Raw genomic sequence first — 17,511 nt, 5'->3', positions numbered from 1 at the left:
CACAACTACTAAAGCCCGTGCACCTAGTGCCCACGCTCTGCAACAAGAGAAGCCACTGCAATGAGAAGTCCGCGCACCACAACAAAGAGTAGCCCCCGCTCACCACAACTAGAGAAAGCCCGTGCACAGCAACAAAGACCCAATGCAGCCAAAAATAAATAAAAAAATAAATTTATAAAAATGAAGTACATCTATATATGCCAATAAAGGAGAAAAAAGGAAGATATATCATATAACATACAGAATGTATGTGTGTGTGTGGAGAAAGAGAGCATGCACACATGAAAAAGAGAGTTATATATGATGGATCATTTTTAGGGGTTACTTCTTGAGCGTAGAAACACTGGATTTCCATTTTGAAGCTTCTATAGTTTTTACATCGTTTTTAGTGTCCAGTTGTAGCACAGAGGAATGAGGGATAAATAAATAAGGTTCTATTTATCATGGCCAGCAGAGAATCTCAAAGATCAATCAAAAGGTATTAACATTCCTTGGATGAATCCTGTTTGTCCTTTAAGCTCGTCTGAAAACTCACTGTTGCACTGACTAGTGTATCTCTACAGCCCTTCATTTCCTGCTGTTCAAGTAAACTGCATTTGCAGCAGGGTGTCCTGTGTCCAAACTGATTGTGGTCTACAGAACTGACGACCTAGTGATCCTTGCAGAAATCTATCAGCCTGAGTTGGTAATCAAAGGGGATCATTCTTTGACTGAAGAATCAGTTCTTTTCCAGGTTAGCAGGGGTGCCTGGAGGAAGGAAGACAAGGAGATGGGTGGATGGAATAGGATGGAGTCTTCCCCTTCACCGTCCAAGGCCTTGGTCTGAACCGTGATGGAGAGAAGGTTTAACCATGAAACTGAAGGCCCTGGAGAAGAAGCCCACCCCATCCAGAAACAGACCAAAAGATTATAGTATAGCATTGGCTCTGTGACCAGAAACATTCCCAGGGCAGCAGAAGCAGCTCAGTGAGGAGGCAAGAGCAAAAGAACTTGAGTGCATAAGTTCCGGAACACAAGCAGATACCACCTTGGGGATGCCTGAAATATGGAGGGACATTTAAGGAAAGGATAAAATGGTGGCCAAGACTTACTATGATCTGGATAACAACAATAGGACTACATGTGCACTCAAGGCCTACATGGGGCTCACGTGTGCACTATCAAACACGGTATCAGAAGTTAGTCAGCCTGTCCAAGAGTCAGGGTCCATAGCTTCTGCTCTGATGGGGGGTGGACAGGGGAGTAGATTATATATTCCTTACTTCCATGGTTCTGGTCCCTTAAAAATACTGTGGCCTATAGGATTACATTTGAATTTAGGTCATAACTTTTTTAGCCTGTTGCTGAAGACTGCCAAAATACTTGGTTTCTCTTTTTAATCTCAAATTCCTCTGTGCTAATATCATAAAAATTCATGGACTCTTCAATTTACCTTTGAGTTCTGATCTGATTTTTTAGGACACATCTCCACTTGACATTGTGATGAAAACTGTCCTCTTTGAACACTTAATCAAACACTAATCACATAAGATTCGTTCTTCAAAGAAGAGCCCCATGAACTCAGAATCTTTGAAAACGTACTTGATTTTAAGTTAAATCGCTGAGTATACCTAAATAAGAATAGCAGGGTTAAGAAGAAAACCATGGAGGTCCAGTGCATTTACACAGGCCTCCATTCAGGTACTGGGCTGTACTTTTAGCAAAGCTAAGTCTTTAAGTCTGTGCCATAGGCTTTATTGGAAAGGACATAAATAATGGAACTGGAGCCTGGAAAATGGCAAGCTGGCTCAAACTCTTGGAGCATCCTTCGTTAGATCCAGCTGCAAAAGCTCGAAGTTCTAAAAAATGCATGCAGGATTTCTTTCTCGGCGTTAACACAGCACTACTTTAAATGTCAGTTCTGACTGAGAAATTCCTCTCTGCAGGTGCTTTTTACCCCTGTAAACTCAGCAAGCTGCCAGGGCCTCAGAAGACTAAACAAAATGCTAACTTAAAAATTCATTATAGTATCTGCTCCCTTTCCAAGACGTAAAATGTGCTCTATAATTTGCTCTTCTGAATCCCCAGGGACCTTAATCGCCAAGGCCCCGTGTGCCTGTATGACTCCATTGCTCGTCCATTATTAATATACTGGACAGTTCATAAAAACGCATCACACCCAAAAGTCCTAAAATGGGAAGTGAAAATGCCACTAGCCAGCACATTAATTTTCCAGAGGTAAGCAATATCATAAGTGATGACAAAGATGATATCAATGCACTAGATTCCCACGCGGGAAGTGTGAAGGGTTAAACTCTATAGTTTGCATTTACCAACAGATGGTTGCAAACGGATGATGAAGTCCAGGGGCGTGAAGTCACTGTTAGAAGTCCATGAACAAAAGAAATTCAGTTCTCTCCAGCTATGAAAGATAATGTAAAATTGTCAGGAATATAATATAGAAGTATAAAATTTAAGTAGGCATTATTTTGAAAATATAAAGACATCTGGACAAAGGCCCAGACTTACTACATAAGGCGGCTGCTTACCCCATCACATTTCAAAGACTCTCATAAAAATGGCACATAAATCCAAGATGGTTATAACTCAAGTAGGTCCAGTCAAGACATTACCGTCTAGAAAGGACCCACAGGAAAAAGGAAGAGACTGGCATCCAGAAGCAGGGAAACTGACCCAGTCTCAGGGCAAAGTGGGATCCCTGAGAAAGTGATGAAAGAGTGAAAAATGGGTATTTCTGATATTTTCAAACCAAACCCTTGCAGTCTAGGTCATGATGAAGAACCAAATCTTCTTTCCCTGAAAGCTTGGGTCTGAATTCAGTTCAAAGCACTTCCTTAAAATTTAGTCAGTAGGCAAACACAGTAGAAATGGATTCAATGGATGAAGGAATAGAAAGGCCTAACCAGGGCTTCCCTGGTGGTGCAGTGGTTAGGAGTCTGCCTGCCAATGCAGGGGACACAGGTTCGAGCCCTGGTCCAGGAGGATCCCACGTGCTGTGGAGTGGCTAGGCCCGTGCGCCACAACTACTGAGCACACGCGCCCAGGGCCCATGCTCCACAGCAAGGGGGGCCACCGCAATGGGAAGCCCGTGCACCGCAATGGGGAGTGGCCCCCCGCTCGCCACAACTGGAGAAAGCCCATGTGCAGCAACGGGGACCGAATGCAGCCAAAAATATAATTAATTAATTAATTTTTTTAAAAAAACCTCATGGATTATGTAAGGATAATGTTTCTGTCCTAAAGAAATCCAGCACTTTTTTGAATGCAGTGATAAGTGGAGGGAGAGAACAATATGATTAGACAGAGATACAAGAAGAGTCCTACAACTCTTAGAGTTTGGCTGGCAATCATAACCCATTACGGATGAGATCAGAGTTAAGCAAAGATAAGAGATGGAATAAATTAAGAGTCTGATCTGACTATAGCTCAGTCTTGATGATGTTAGCATATGTGATGAGGGAATGTGTCACTCAGAACAGTAATCAGCCTAGAACCAGAAGGAAAGAGGGCATAGAAAGGAAAGTGTGGTAAGGACCCATCACTGGCCAGACACGACTTGGGGGGATAAATCGGTTCACTCTCCATGTGCTCTCAGCTACGGGGTTTGGATTATACCAGGCATCTCCCTGGTCTGGATAAAACATCCCTCGAGACCACCTACATAACTTCACTTCAATTTTGTCTTCACTTTAGTATCCCTTTGACTATGAATTCAGCCCCTCAGGTACCCTGATGCAGAAAGGATTCATAGAATGATAAAAATGAATATTTTTGTGGCTGGAAACAGATATTCTCAAAATTAATAAATCAACATTTGGATTTACACCATTCTCTTATACATTAACATGAGTCTGTCTTCTCCTCTTATATCAGGAGGTATTTCACAAGGCACTGGCATATAAACTTCTGGAACTACAAATCTAACATCAGACCCACACGACAGGAATTTCACCACCCTGTGGGGCATCTTAGCAGCCCCTTAAGTGGCTTTACCCTCTCATGTTACAAAAAAAGAAACATGTAAGAATACATAATCCATTTAATATCCTGTGAACTTAGCACTAGATGATGGTGAATCAGAAATCAACTCTACAAATCAATAACCGATATCAACCCCATTAGATTGTACAAGAATAGACACCATATCTATTCTGTTTGTTTTGGGCCCTAATGCAGTGCTTGACATATATTAGGGCCCGAGAAATATTTTTGAATAAATAAAATTTTAAGAAAGGAAAAAGTAAGATAAGGAAAAAAAGAGAAAGAATTCAGGTTCTTTCCAGAAGATTAAGCTGACTGTTAGGTCAAGTGCTTTCCATCCTTTTGAGTAGTTATTCACAAATATTTTCGGAGGACAGAGAAAACTGTGAAAACAGATCAGTCATGCAACTGGACTACTCATTACAACACAAGGCTGTGAAGATGCAAGTTGTTCCTGCTTTAATATAAACACAAACTGAGATTATTTAAAAACCATTTCCTACGTATTATCCAGCTTGAAGAAAAGAGACATCTGAAAGTCCACTGTATTTGTCTAGTACTTGACTCAGGTATAAACAGCCTACAGTGACGAGTTACAACCAAAAAATATGATTGACAGAAAAATAAAGAGAGAATAACAACCCGTACGTTGTCCTTATGTGAGGAAACAGAGAGAGATAAGCCATAGCAGGTAATTCAGGACGCTCATATGTTTGTCATGGAGACTCAGCAGGACTTTGCACACACTCTAGACACTGCTTTGTCATATTATGCTGGATTGAAACGTTATGAACTCCCTAACATTGAAGCTACTCCTACACTGTTAAAAGGTTGGAGTTTAAGGTCTAAGCAGGGACTTCCCTGGTGGCGCAGTGGTTAAGAATCTGCCTGCCAATGCAAGGGACACGGGTTCAAGCCCTGGTCCGGGAAGATCCCACATGTCGTGGAGCAACTAAGCCCATGTGTCACAACTACTGAGCCAGTGCTCTAGAGCCTGCAAGCCACAACTACTGAGCCCACGTGCCACAACTATGGAAGCCCGCGTGCCCTAGAGCCCGTGCTCCGCAACAGTAGAAGGCACCGCAATGAGAAGCCCGTGCACCGCAACGAAGAGTAGCCCCCCTCACCCGCAACTAGAGAAAGTCCGCATGCAGAAACGAAGACCCAATGCAGCCAAAAATAAATAAATAAATAAATAAATTTGCAAAAAAAAAAAAAAGGTCCAAGCAAAAGACCTATTAAAATCTAGTGAGGACATTGTGTTAAGCGAAAAGCACCAAACACAAAAGAACTAATATTGTATGATTCCACTTATATAAGGTACCTAGAATAGTCAAATCATAGAGACAGAAAGCAGAAGAGAGGTTACAAGGGCCCAGGGGAAGGAGGAATGAGAGTTCTTGTTTAATGGGTACAGAGCTTCATTGGGGAATGATGAAAAAGTTCTGGAGATGGATGGTGGTGATGGTTGCATTACAATGTGAACGTACTTAATGCCACTGAGCTGTACACTTAAAAATAGTTAAAATGGTAAGCTTTGTATTAAGTATATCCTACCACAATAAAAACAAAAAAAAATCTAGTGAGGAATTAGTCACTCACTAGACTCAGAAGGCACAATTTGAATGGAGTGAAACCAGCAACCCAGACAGTGTAACCTCTTCTTCCCGCTCACAGGGCTGGGATATTGAAATGTTCTGAGAATTAAATTTCCATTAAGACCCCTGAGCAGACATAGTTAGAATGTCCCTCCCACCCCAGATGTAAATGAGTCTAAGAACTTAATAGCCATCATTATCATTTACTGATGACCTGCCATGAGCCAGCGCTAATCCCTCTACACAAGGCATTTCATTAGAATGTAATTCAAGACCCTTGGGTTCCAACCCCAGTTTAACTCTCCCACCCCACTCTTCTCTGACTCCGTGCTCAACCCAGACAGAATCGTTTGCCTTTCCCCTGCAGCTCTATAAACACACACATACACACACACACACACACACACACACACACACACACACACACACACACAGCTTTTCTTGTTTTACATATGGTTCACAACCCTCTACATTTGGATCATCCTGCAGGCTTCAGCCTCAAGAGTTCAGCTTCCTCTGATAACCCCCTGGATCACAGCCTAAACCAGTGTTTCTCACACCTGGCTCCACATCAGAATCACTGGGGGGACTTGAAAACTATTGGTCCCCAAGATACAGCCTAGAAATCTGATTTAGCTGGTCAATGCTGTGTCCAGGGTATTGGTATTTTTTTTTAACTCTCCAGGGAATTCTAATCAATAGTCAAGGCAGAGAACCACTGAGCTAAACTGAGTTACTTATTTTCCCTGAGCACCTGAGGCCCCTCATGCTTCAAACTATCTTAGCCTGCATCTTGCTTTATTGTAATCACTCGTTAGCTTGGCCCTCTTCTTTGAACACAAGCTCCTTGAAGGCAAGTTCAAGTTCACCATTGTATTCATAAGCCTGGAACAGCCCCTGACACATAGTAAGGACTCAGTAACTACTTTGAGTTGCTTTCTTGAATTCATTTTGCACCCACTCTGCATGACAGGCCTTATCATCCCCAATTTAAAAATGAGTTCTCTGAGGCTCAGAGAGGGTAAGTCATTTACCCAAAGTCACATAGCAAGTGAGTGACAGAGCCAAGATTAGAACTTTGCCCTCTCTGACTGCAAAACTCTGTTCACTACACTACAGTGCTTTCAGACTTCTTGAATAAGTTGCTCATATTAAATGAGTTGTTCCAACTGAATTAGAAATAAAGTCAAGACTGGAAACTCTAAGTGTGCTGTGAATAACTGGGTAAAATACATGCAAAAATCACTCAATTTCCTAAAGTTGTTGGGGACAAGCTTTTACATAATCTGGACTTTGGCTGAACAATCATTGCCATTCCCAAAGGAATATTCACTTCTCAATAATTAGAACTCTCTTTTCTAGGACTCCAGATCCCATAAAACCTGAAACAGTTTTGATGTATTGAGTTTCTGAGCAAACAACAAACAAACCAAAACTAGTAAAAGAAAACTGTGAGACTGTAATGTCCACTACAACTTTCTTAGGCAACCACACCAGGTACTGCTGATAACCACCCACTCAATTTTAGGTACAACCTGTAATGCACGTGTTCAAAATATAAAATGAGGGCTTCCATGTTTCCTGTGGTTACTCAGTCTCCGGCACAGTATTTGTTTTCCCCAAAAGGCAAACACCACTGAGACTACCCCACTGCCTGACAAGAAAAGAATACCTGCATGGTACTAGATGTACCTGCATGAAACTCTTATCCAAATACAGGGCAGTCATTGACTTCTGGGACATGCTTACGTTCTGAGATGAACTTCCATTGCTCAGGTTTCCCTGACTGCTTGGCTGCCAAGTGCAAAGTGGCCTAGGAGTGCCAACTGCTTACTGCTCAGTACCCAGCACCACCTTTAATTAGGGAAAATTGGAAGTATATACAATAGTAAGTAAACATTTCTACCCATGATTCAACCAGACCGTAAGCATAGAATGTACAAGTCTGTGATTAAGACAGTGAGTCAGGCCACAAAGCTAGGTTCGTACAAATGTTCTGGCATGTTATGGGATGGACTGCTATACAATAAATTTTGACACAAATGAATAAAAAGGCCATTTATTTTTTTAACATCTTTATTGGAGTATAATTGCTTTACATTGTTATGTTAGTTTCCGCTGTATAACAAAGTGAATAAGTTATATTATACATATATCCCCATATCCCCTCCCTCTTGCATCTCCTTCCCACCCTCCCTAGCCCACCCCTCTAGGTGGTCACAAAGCACTGAGCTGATCTCCCTGTGCTATGCAGCTGCTTCCCACTAGCTAGCTATTTTACGTTTGGTAGTGTATATATGTCCATGCCACTCTCTCACTTCGTCCCAGCTTACCCTTCCCCCTCCCCGTGTCCTCAAGTCCATGCTCTACACCTGCATCTTTATTCCTGTCCTGCCCCTAGGTTCTTCAGAACGTTTTTTTTTTTTTTAGATTCCATATATATGTGTTAGTATATGGTATTTGTTTCTCTCTTTCTGACTTACTTCACTCTGTATGACAGACTCTAGGTCCATCCATCTCACTACAAATAACTCAATTTTGTATATGTACCACATCTTCTTTATCCATTCATCTGTCAGTGGACACTTAGGTTGCTTCCATGTCCTGGCTATTGTAAATAGTGCTGCAATGAACACTGGGGTGCATGTGTCTTTTTGAACTATGGTTTTCTCAGAGTATATGCCCAGTAGCAGGATTGCTGGGTCATATGGTAGTTCTATTTTCAGTTTTTTAAGGAACCTCCATACTGTTCTGCATAGTGGCTGTATCAGTTTACATTCCCACCAACAGTGCAAGAGGGTTCTCTTTTCTCCACACCCTCTCCAGCATTTATCGTTTGTAGATTTTTTGATGATGGCCATTCTGAACAGTGTGAGGTGATACCTCATTGTAGTTTTGATTTGCATTTCTCTAATGATTAGTGATATTGAGCAGCTTTTCATGTGTTTGTTGGCAATCTGTATATCTTCTCTGGAGAAATGTCTATTTAGGTCTTCTGCCCATTTTTGGATTGGGTTGTTTGTTTTTTTAATATTGAGCTGCATGAGCTGCTTGTAGATTTTGGAGATTAATCCTTTGTCAGTTGCTTCGTTTGCAAATATCTTCTCCCATTCTGAGGGCTGTCTTTTCCTCTTGTTTATGGTTTCCTCTGCTGAGCAAAAGCTTTTAAGTTTCATTAGGTCCCATTTGTTTATTTTTGTTTTTATTTCCATTTCTCTAGGAAGTGAGTCAAAAAGGGGCTTGCTGTGATTTATGTCATAGAGTGTTCTGCCTACGTTTTCCTCTAAGAGTTTTTATAGTATCTGGCCTTACATTTACGTCTTTAATCCATTTTGAGTTTATTTTTGTGTATGGTGTTAGGGAGTGTTCTAATTTCATTCTTTTACATGTAGCTGTCCAGTTTTCCCAGCACCACTTATTGAAGAGGCTGTCTTTTCTCCATTGCGTACTCTTGCCTCCTTTATCAAAGATAAGGTGACCATATGTGCATGGGTTTATCTCTGGGTTTTCTATCATGTTCCATTGATCTATATTTCTGTAAAAGGCCTTTTTAATTATCCTGGAAATCAGGAAGTTTCACAACTATCTCTCCAAGCTTGCCAGGGCAATCTTTTGGAACTTTCTGGGAGACCTATATCTTTCACTGCTTCACTCCCTAGAAATAACTTAATGGACTAACTACAGGGGTTAGGAGCAGAGTTTTAGAGTCAGGGACTCTGAGTGTGAGGCTAATAAGTCCTACAGCTTATTAGTCTTGGACCCTGGAACAACTTTTAAAAGATCTTTTAGCTTTTTTCCTTAATCTGTGAAAGGGAATAAGAATAACAGCTAATAGAGTTATCATGAGACTTAAATGAATTAAATATTACTGCAAGTAATATACTTATCACAAATCCAGTTTTTTTAAAAGGTGTCCAATAAATGGTAGTGTTTGATACTGTGAGTTACAGTTGTGTCAGTTCCTCTGATCCTCTCCTACTTGGGCTTGGCTCTATCAATGGCCTCTTCTTGGCAGCTGGCTCTCTGGGGTCCCACAGAGCCTCATGGCCATAGCCAACTCACTCACATTTCCTGCTCTAATATTCTAAGAGTCCATGGATGGCCAAGTGAGTTGTATAATCAAAGCAGCTCTAAAGTCAGAGGATGGTGAAATCACTCCAGCCTGAAGAGGCATGTGAAGGCTTGGTGTAGGAAATGGGACTTTTAAGTTAATTACTTTTTTTAAAGATTTATTTATTATTTATTTATTTAATTAATTTATTTTTGGCTGTGTCAGGTCTTAGTTGCGGCACACTGGACCTTCGTTGAGGCATGCGGGATCTTTTGTCGTGGCACTCAGATTTCTCTCTAGTTGTGGTGTGCGGGTTTTCTCTCTCTAGTTGTGGCGTGCAGGCTCCAGGGCACACGGGCTCTGTAGTTTGCGGCGCGCGAGCTCAGTAGTTGTGGCGCATGGGTTTAGTTGCCCCGGGGCATGTGGGATCTTAGTTCCCTGACCAGAGATGGAACCTGTGTCCCCTGCATTGCAAGGCAGATTCTTTACCACTGGACCACCAGGGAAGTCCCTTAAGTTAATTATTTAATTTATTTATATCTTACCCCAATCCCAATATTGGTGGGGTGTTTTTAAAATGTACATAATCAATGGTGGAAATAAACAGTTGAGGGAATCAGAGGGTGGAGAGAATACAGCTAGGGAAAAACCAAGGCCAGCTATATGATTTCACTTGATCGTGTCCCAGACAATCTTGGGCTAAATAGGGACAAGTCTGGCTATAAATGTTCTGTTACCAAAACAAAGAAGGAAAATACAATCAGTTGCAAAATTCATATATGTTAATATATGCCAGCCACTATTCTAAACATTTTACATGTATTAACTCACTTAGTGGTCACAACCCTCTATGAATTAGGAGTCTGTTGTCACTGTTTACACAGACGAGAACCTGAGGCTCTGAAAGATGAAATAAGTGGCCCAGTGCTCACAGAGGCAGCACTGAAATTGGAACCATAATTGCCTGGGCTCACAGCCCAGGCTCTTCAAGACTAAGCAATGCTGTTTTGATAGATAACATAAAACTAGTAATAGCAAACCAGCAGTTTAGAGGATGCATTTCCCAACACTGAGCTCTGAGCCCTCATAAAGACAAAACAGTTTAACAAAGTACACTAGCATCCAGATTTGGGGATTTCCCAGTTCAGTTCAGTTTTTAAAAAAAAATTTTTTTTTTAAATTTTGGCAGTGGAAAAATATGATGTACAGCTGGCAACCTCTATTTTGCTTGTGTGTGTCAAGTAAGGACATTAAAACAACTACCAAGAACTGTCAACATTATTTCATGAAATAAATGATACTTAAGCACGAAAGAGAAAGAAAGAGAAAGGAAGGAAGGAAGGAAGGAAGGAAAGAAAGAAAGAAAGAAAGAAAGAAAGAAAGGAAGGAAGGAAGAAAGAAAGAAAGAAAGGAAGAGAAAGAAAAGGAAAGAAAGAGAAAAAGAAAGAAGAAGGAAAGAAAGAAAGAAAATCTAAAACAGGACCTTGTTTTTAAATTTTGAATAAATTCAGCTTTCTGAAAAGCATACCTTGTCCATATCTTTCTCACTTGCTCTCTGGCAGGTGAAGAAATATCAGAGAATATCAATGATGCATGAACTAGCATTTAAGAACCACTGACAGCCTCCCCTGGGCATCTCTCTGTGACCCCAGAACACCAAGGACCCAAAAGCAGAACTGAGACTCCATCCTTCTCCTGGCTGGATTCCAGGAAGTTCTCAAAATTAAGTCCCTTAAGATTCAGAAGATGTGATCAGATCAAAAAATACAGAAAGTCTGTGAGGAGTGGCCAGAATAGGAGCCCTAAATTTGTGGTTTTCACACAAGATGTGCATAGCACTCCCAAATAAGAGCACGTGACTGCAATCTTTGAGATACGCCACAGTGACACTGAAGGCTGTAATTTCAGTCTTGAATGAAACTGATGACCATTACTTTAAAGAGAACATAATACACTTAAATAAAATATAAGATTAACTCCAGGAACATTATTAGATTTTCCTGATGCTAACACGTTGGCATCATTTTTCTATTTTGTGTAGTAAAGAATTTGAGTTGCTTATAAATTTATGCTGAAACCCACTGGATGCTTTCAGAGGCTAAAGTGAGCAGCCCCACTTGTACAGGGAGTTGTATTTACAATACCTACTGTTCCTATATTTCCATTATAATGCAATTATCCTGTATGGGAAAAAATAAAGGTCACTGGGTTAATGGAGCTCACCTTCCTTTTTTAGTCCATAAATAATAAATCAAATATAATATTTAAAAAGAAAACCACATCCTGCGCATCATTGTATTTCTGATGCTTTTCTTCATAGGACATTTGAGTACCGGCACTTACTATGGCCATAATTGTTACAGCCCATCAAGTTCCCACAGCACGGGTTCAGTAAAGAAGTACTCAGCATGTGTCTATTAAATTGATATTTATCAATCCTAAAATGTTCACGAAATTTCCTAGGACATTTTCAAATCAGATTATAGTACATTCCACTCTGAATGCGAGGAGTGTATCACAGAATGATTTATCCTAGCAAATATACAGAAAATCTCATGAGCTTTATCTGCTAAGTATTGACAAAGATATCCATTTAAAACATTCTAAAGAAACACAGATTCAAGAGCATTCCTTTTCTTCCAGACGGCTTACCAACAGAACTTGTGAGTAGATAGTAGCCAGTGCTTGTGACCATGCTAAAAGTAATAAATGGCTCTAGGCAAGAGTCTCCTGCCACTAGCTTCTCTAATGAAGAAATGAAGACTTTCCTGCCAGCTAAAGAGCTGAATAGGGCTCTCAGCCCAAAAAAGCCTAATCAATGCTTTCACTTCAGGCTTCCCAAGGGATCAACTAAGCAATCGCTCCAGTACCGGGCACATCAAGATTTATAGGCAGATTAGGAACACACGGCCTAAACAGTTTCGGAAAGTCATCTGTCTTGAGTAATGAATAAAAAAAGAACAAAACACACAACTTATAGCAGCTGCTGTTGGATTACCAACACCCTGAAACTAATGCAACGTCTCAGGAGATTTATCTGAGAAATATTTTTAAAATAACACGAGAATGATAGTACACCCCTGAGCCTGCTCTAAGAACTGTTAAACACTTGTAAGTCACTTTCCAAAAATAATGAAAATGAAAAACTCTGCTTTGCGCTTGACACAGGCTTGTATAACAAAATGCACTTCAACTGCCAACCAAGAGAATCACACACAACTCCTGCCTCAGCAAGAATTTCAGCAGCATCACAGCACGTCCCTGTGAATAAGCACTTTAAGTTCAAATTATAAACCTAGCAATGAACCAGCCAACCATCTTCATTAACAATGCAGCAGTTATAAGCACACTGTTTTAAAGTTAATTTGAAGGGCATGTATCTATCAATAGCACATGATTGTTGTTATTATAATTAGTAACAACAAAAGTAGCAACTACCACTTACTGAGTGTTGTTCTGCCAGGCACCGGTCTATTATTTTACGTGCATTATCTATTTTAATCCCTGAAAAATCTTTATGGTCTGTGATAGGTGACATATTATACCACCCCAAAATACACCAGTTTGGCATAAGAATTATTTAGAGCTAAAGACACTTTAAAAACAACATCGAAGAAGGGCATTCTAATCTCCCTTTTCTTCCTGAAAATAGAATATTAAAAATTTCCATGTGAAAGATGCCCTCCTTGTACCAAGAGAAAAGAAACATTCTTCCATGGGCAGTCAAAGCCAAGAGAATTCTGCACAAACAGACCTTGTTAAAATAATTCTTATCCTCCTTCAGCCTCCCCATGTATTTTAGTTACTTTCCCACAATTGCCTCTCTTTGTTCAACCTGGTATAAAGTATTTAGATTTTATCACTTCTTTGGGTTTTCATGTCATTATGAGGGCTCCTGTGTCATGTAAACCTTATGGAAATTTGTATGCTTTTCTGTTAATCTGTTTTATATTAGTTTAATTTTCAGGCCTAGCCAAAAAACCCTAAGAGGATATTAACAAACTGAAGGAGAAAAACCATATGATCATCTCAATAGATGCAGAGAAAGCTTTCGACAAAATTCAACACCCATTTATGATAAAAGCTCTGCAGAAAGTAGGCATAGAGGGAACTTTCCTCAACATAATAAAGGCCATATATGACAAACCCACAGCCAACATTGTCCTCAATGGTGAAAAACTGAAACCATTTCCACTAAGATCAGGAACAAGACAAGGTTGCCCACTCTCACCACTATTATTCAACATAGTTTTGGAAGTGTTAGCTACAGCAATCAGAGAAGAAAAAGAAATAAAAGGAATACAAATCGGAAAAGAAGAAGTAAAGCTGTCACTGTTTGCAGATGACATGATACTATACATAGAGAATCCTAAAACTGCTACCAGAAAACTACTAGAGCTAATCAATGAATTTGGTAAAGTAGCAGGATACAAAATTAATGCACAGAAATCTCTTGCATTCCTATATACTAATGATGAAAAATCTGAAAGTGAAATTAAGAAAACACTCCCGTTTACCATTGTAACAAAAAGAATAAAATATCTAGGAATAAACCTACCTAAGGAGACAAAAGACCTGTATGCAGAAAATTATAGGACACTGATGAAAGAAATTAAAGATGATACAAATAGATGGAGAGATATACCATGTTCTTGGATTGGAAGAATCAACATTGTGAAAATGACTTTACTACCCAAAGCAATCTACAGATTCAATGCAATCCCTATCAAACTACCACAGGCATTTTTCACAGAACTAGAACAAAAAATTTCACAATTTGTATGGAGACACAAAAGACCCCGAATAGCCAAAGCAACCTTGAGAACGAAAAATGGAGCTGGAGGAATCAGGCTCCCTGACTTCAGACTATATTACAAAGCTACAGTAATCAAGACAGTTTGGTACTGGCACAAAAACAGAAATATAGATCAATGGAACAGGATAGAAAGCCCAGAGATAAACCCATGCACATATGGTCACCTTATCTTTGATAAAGGAGGCAAGCATATACTGTGGAGAAAAGACAGTCTCTTCAATAAGTGGTGCTGGGAAAATTGGACAGGTACATGTAAAAGTATGAAACTAGAACACTCCCTGACACCATACACAAAAATAAACTCAAAATGGATTAAAGACCTAAATGTTAAGCCAGACACTATCAAACTCTTAGAGGAAAACATAGGCAGAACACTCTATGACATAAATCGCAGTAAGATCCTTTTTGACCCAGCTCCTAGAGAAATGGAAATAAAAACACAAATAAACAAATGGGACCTAATAAAACTTAAAAGCTTTTGCACAGCAAAGGAAACCATAAACAAGACAAAAAGACAACCCTCAGAATGGGAGAAAATATTTGCAAATGAAGCAACTGACTAAGGATTAATCTCCAAGATTTACAAGCAGCTCATGCAGCTCAATAACAAAAAAACAAACAACCCAATCCAAAAATGGGCAGAAGACCTAAATAGACATTTCTCCAAAGAAGATATACAGATGGCCAACAGACACATGAAAGAATGCTCAACATCCTTAATCATGAGAGAAATGCAAATCAAAACTACAATGAGGCATCATCTCACACCGGTCAGAATGGCCATCATCAAAAAATCTAGAAACAATAAATGCTGGAGAGGGTGTGGAGAAAAGGGAACCCTCTTGCACTGTTGGTGGGAATGTAGATTGATACAGCCACTATGGAGAACAGTATGGAGGTTCCTTAAAAAACTAAAAATAGAACTACCATACGACCCAGCAATCCCACTACTGGGCATATACCCTGAGAAAACCATAGGTCAAAAAGAGTCATGTACCACAATGTTCATTGCAGCTCTATTTACAATAGCCAGGACATGGAAGCAACCTAAGTGTCCACTGACAGATGAATGGATAAAGGAGATGTGGCACATATATACAGTGGAATATTACTCTGCCATAAAAAGAAATGAAATTGAGTTATTTGTAGTGAGGTGGATGGACCTAGAGTCTGTCATACAGAGTGAAGTAAGTCAGAAAGAGAAAAACAAATACCGTATGCTAACACACATATATGGAATCCAAAAAAAAAAAAAAAAGGTTATGAAGAACCTAGGGGCAGGACAGGAATAAAGACGCAGATGTAGAGAATGGACTTGAGGACACGGGGAGGGGGAAGGGTAAACTGGGACGAAGTGAGAGAGTGGCATTGACTTATATACACTACCAAATGTAAAATAGCTAGCTAGTGGGAAGCAGCCACATAGCACAAGGAGATCAGCTCAGTGCTTTGTGACCACCTAGAGGGGTAGGCTAGGGAGGGTGGGAGGGAGATGCAAGAGGGAGGAGATATAGGGATATATGTATATGTATAGCTGATTCACTTTGTTATAAAGCAGAAACTAACACACCATTGTAAAGCAATTATACTCCAATAAAGATGTTAAACAAAAAAACTCAAAAAAAAACATTAATCATTTTTATGAATATCATCAAATACTTACTTCTTTACTTATTACTAGAAGTTTTACACCTGTTCTACATAAAATTGAAGTAGGTCAATTTGCATTCGTTAAAAGGCAAATTTCCTGAAAAATAAAAACAAATGCATATCTTGTAGAATAATTTCTGACATTATTCTTACAATGAAACTCTAGGAACGTGTGAAATTATAAGTATGCATCATTGTAAGCAAATGATTTTTTAAATAAAACTTGAGCTTATAGGATTAATAAATAACCATTGGCCTGGACTTTCACATGATCTATCAGCCCCAGCAGGATTAATTTGTAGCCCACAAACTACATTATAAAAACAGAAGCCCGGGGCTTTCCTGGTGGCGCAGTGGTTGAGAATCTGCCTGCCAATGCAGGGGACACGGGTTCGAGCCCTGGTCTGGGGAGATCCCACATGCCGCGGAGCAACTAGGCCCGTGAGCCACAATTACTGAGCCTGCGCGTCTGGAGCCTGTGCTCCGCAGCAAGAGAGGCCGCGATAGTGAGAGGCCCGCGCACCGTGATGAAGAGTGACCCCCACTTGCCGCAACTAGAGAAAGCCCTCGCACAGAAACAAAGACCCAACACAGCCATAAATAAATAAATAAATAAAAATAAAATTAAGAAAAAAAAAAAAAAAGGCAGCTGGCCATAGTTTAAAAAAAAAAAAATTCTTGCCACTCTCCTTTCTCTAGGATAATACCACCTTGATTCTTTACTGCTAAATCTTTTCAATATTATAATCATTAAAGTGTTACAGTTTTTGTATACAGTTACACTAACATCACCCCCCTAACTGAGCATCATGGATCCAGGTCAGCATCTCCACCCCAAGTTTGCTGTCTTCAGAACAAAGCACCCTCCTTTCTTAGTAATAAAGTGTTGAGTGGAGCTAGGATATAGCCTTGTGCATGTTTGTAGATCATGCTGCTGTGTTAGCACATAAATCTTCCAAACTAAGAACTCATTCAGCCGGGCTTCTGTTTTTATGTTTTTTAATTTTTATTTATTTATTTTTTTAAACACTTTTATTATTTATTTATTTATTTATTTTTTGGCTGTGTTGGGTCTTCGTTTCTGTGCGAGGGCTTTCTCTAGTTGTGGCAAGCAGGGTCCACTCTTCATCGCGGTGCGCGGGCCTCTCACTATCGCGGCCTCTCTTGTTGCGGAGCACAGGCTCCAGACACGCAGGCTCAGTAGTTGTGGCTCATGGGCCTAGTTGCTCCGTGGCATGTGGGATCTCCCCAGACCAGGGCTCGAACCCGTGTCCCCTGCATTGGCAGGCAGATTCTCAACCACTGCGCCACCAGGGAAGCCCCCAAAATTTTAAATCTCTTTGCTTGAGCTGGAATATCCATCTTCTCCTGCCTTGGACATTGGCATTCCTAGTTCCCAGGCCTTCAGACTTGGA

This window comes from Balaenoptera acutorostrata, chromosome 5, assembly GCF_949987535.1.
Source record: "Balaenoptera acutorostrata chromosome 5, mBalAcu1.1, whole genome shotgun sequence".
Classification (NCBI taxonomy): Eukaryota; Metazoa; Chordata; class Mammalia; order Artiodactyla; family Balaenopteridae; genus Balaenoptera; species Balaenoptera acutorostrata.
This window is presented reverse-complemented; position numbering follows the sequence as displayed.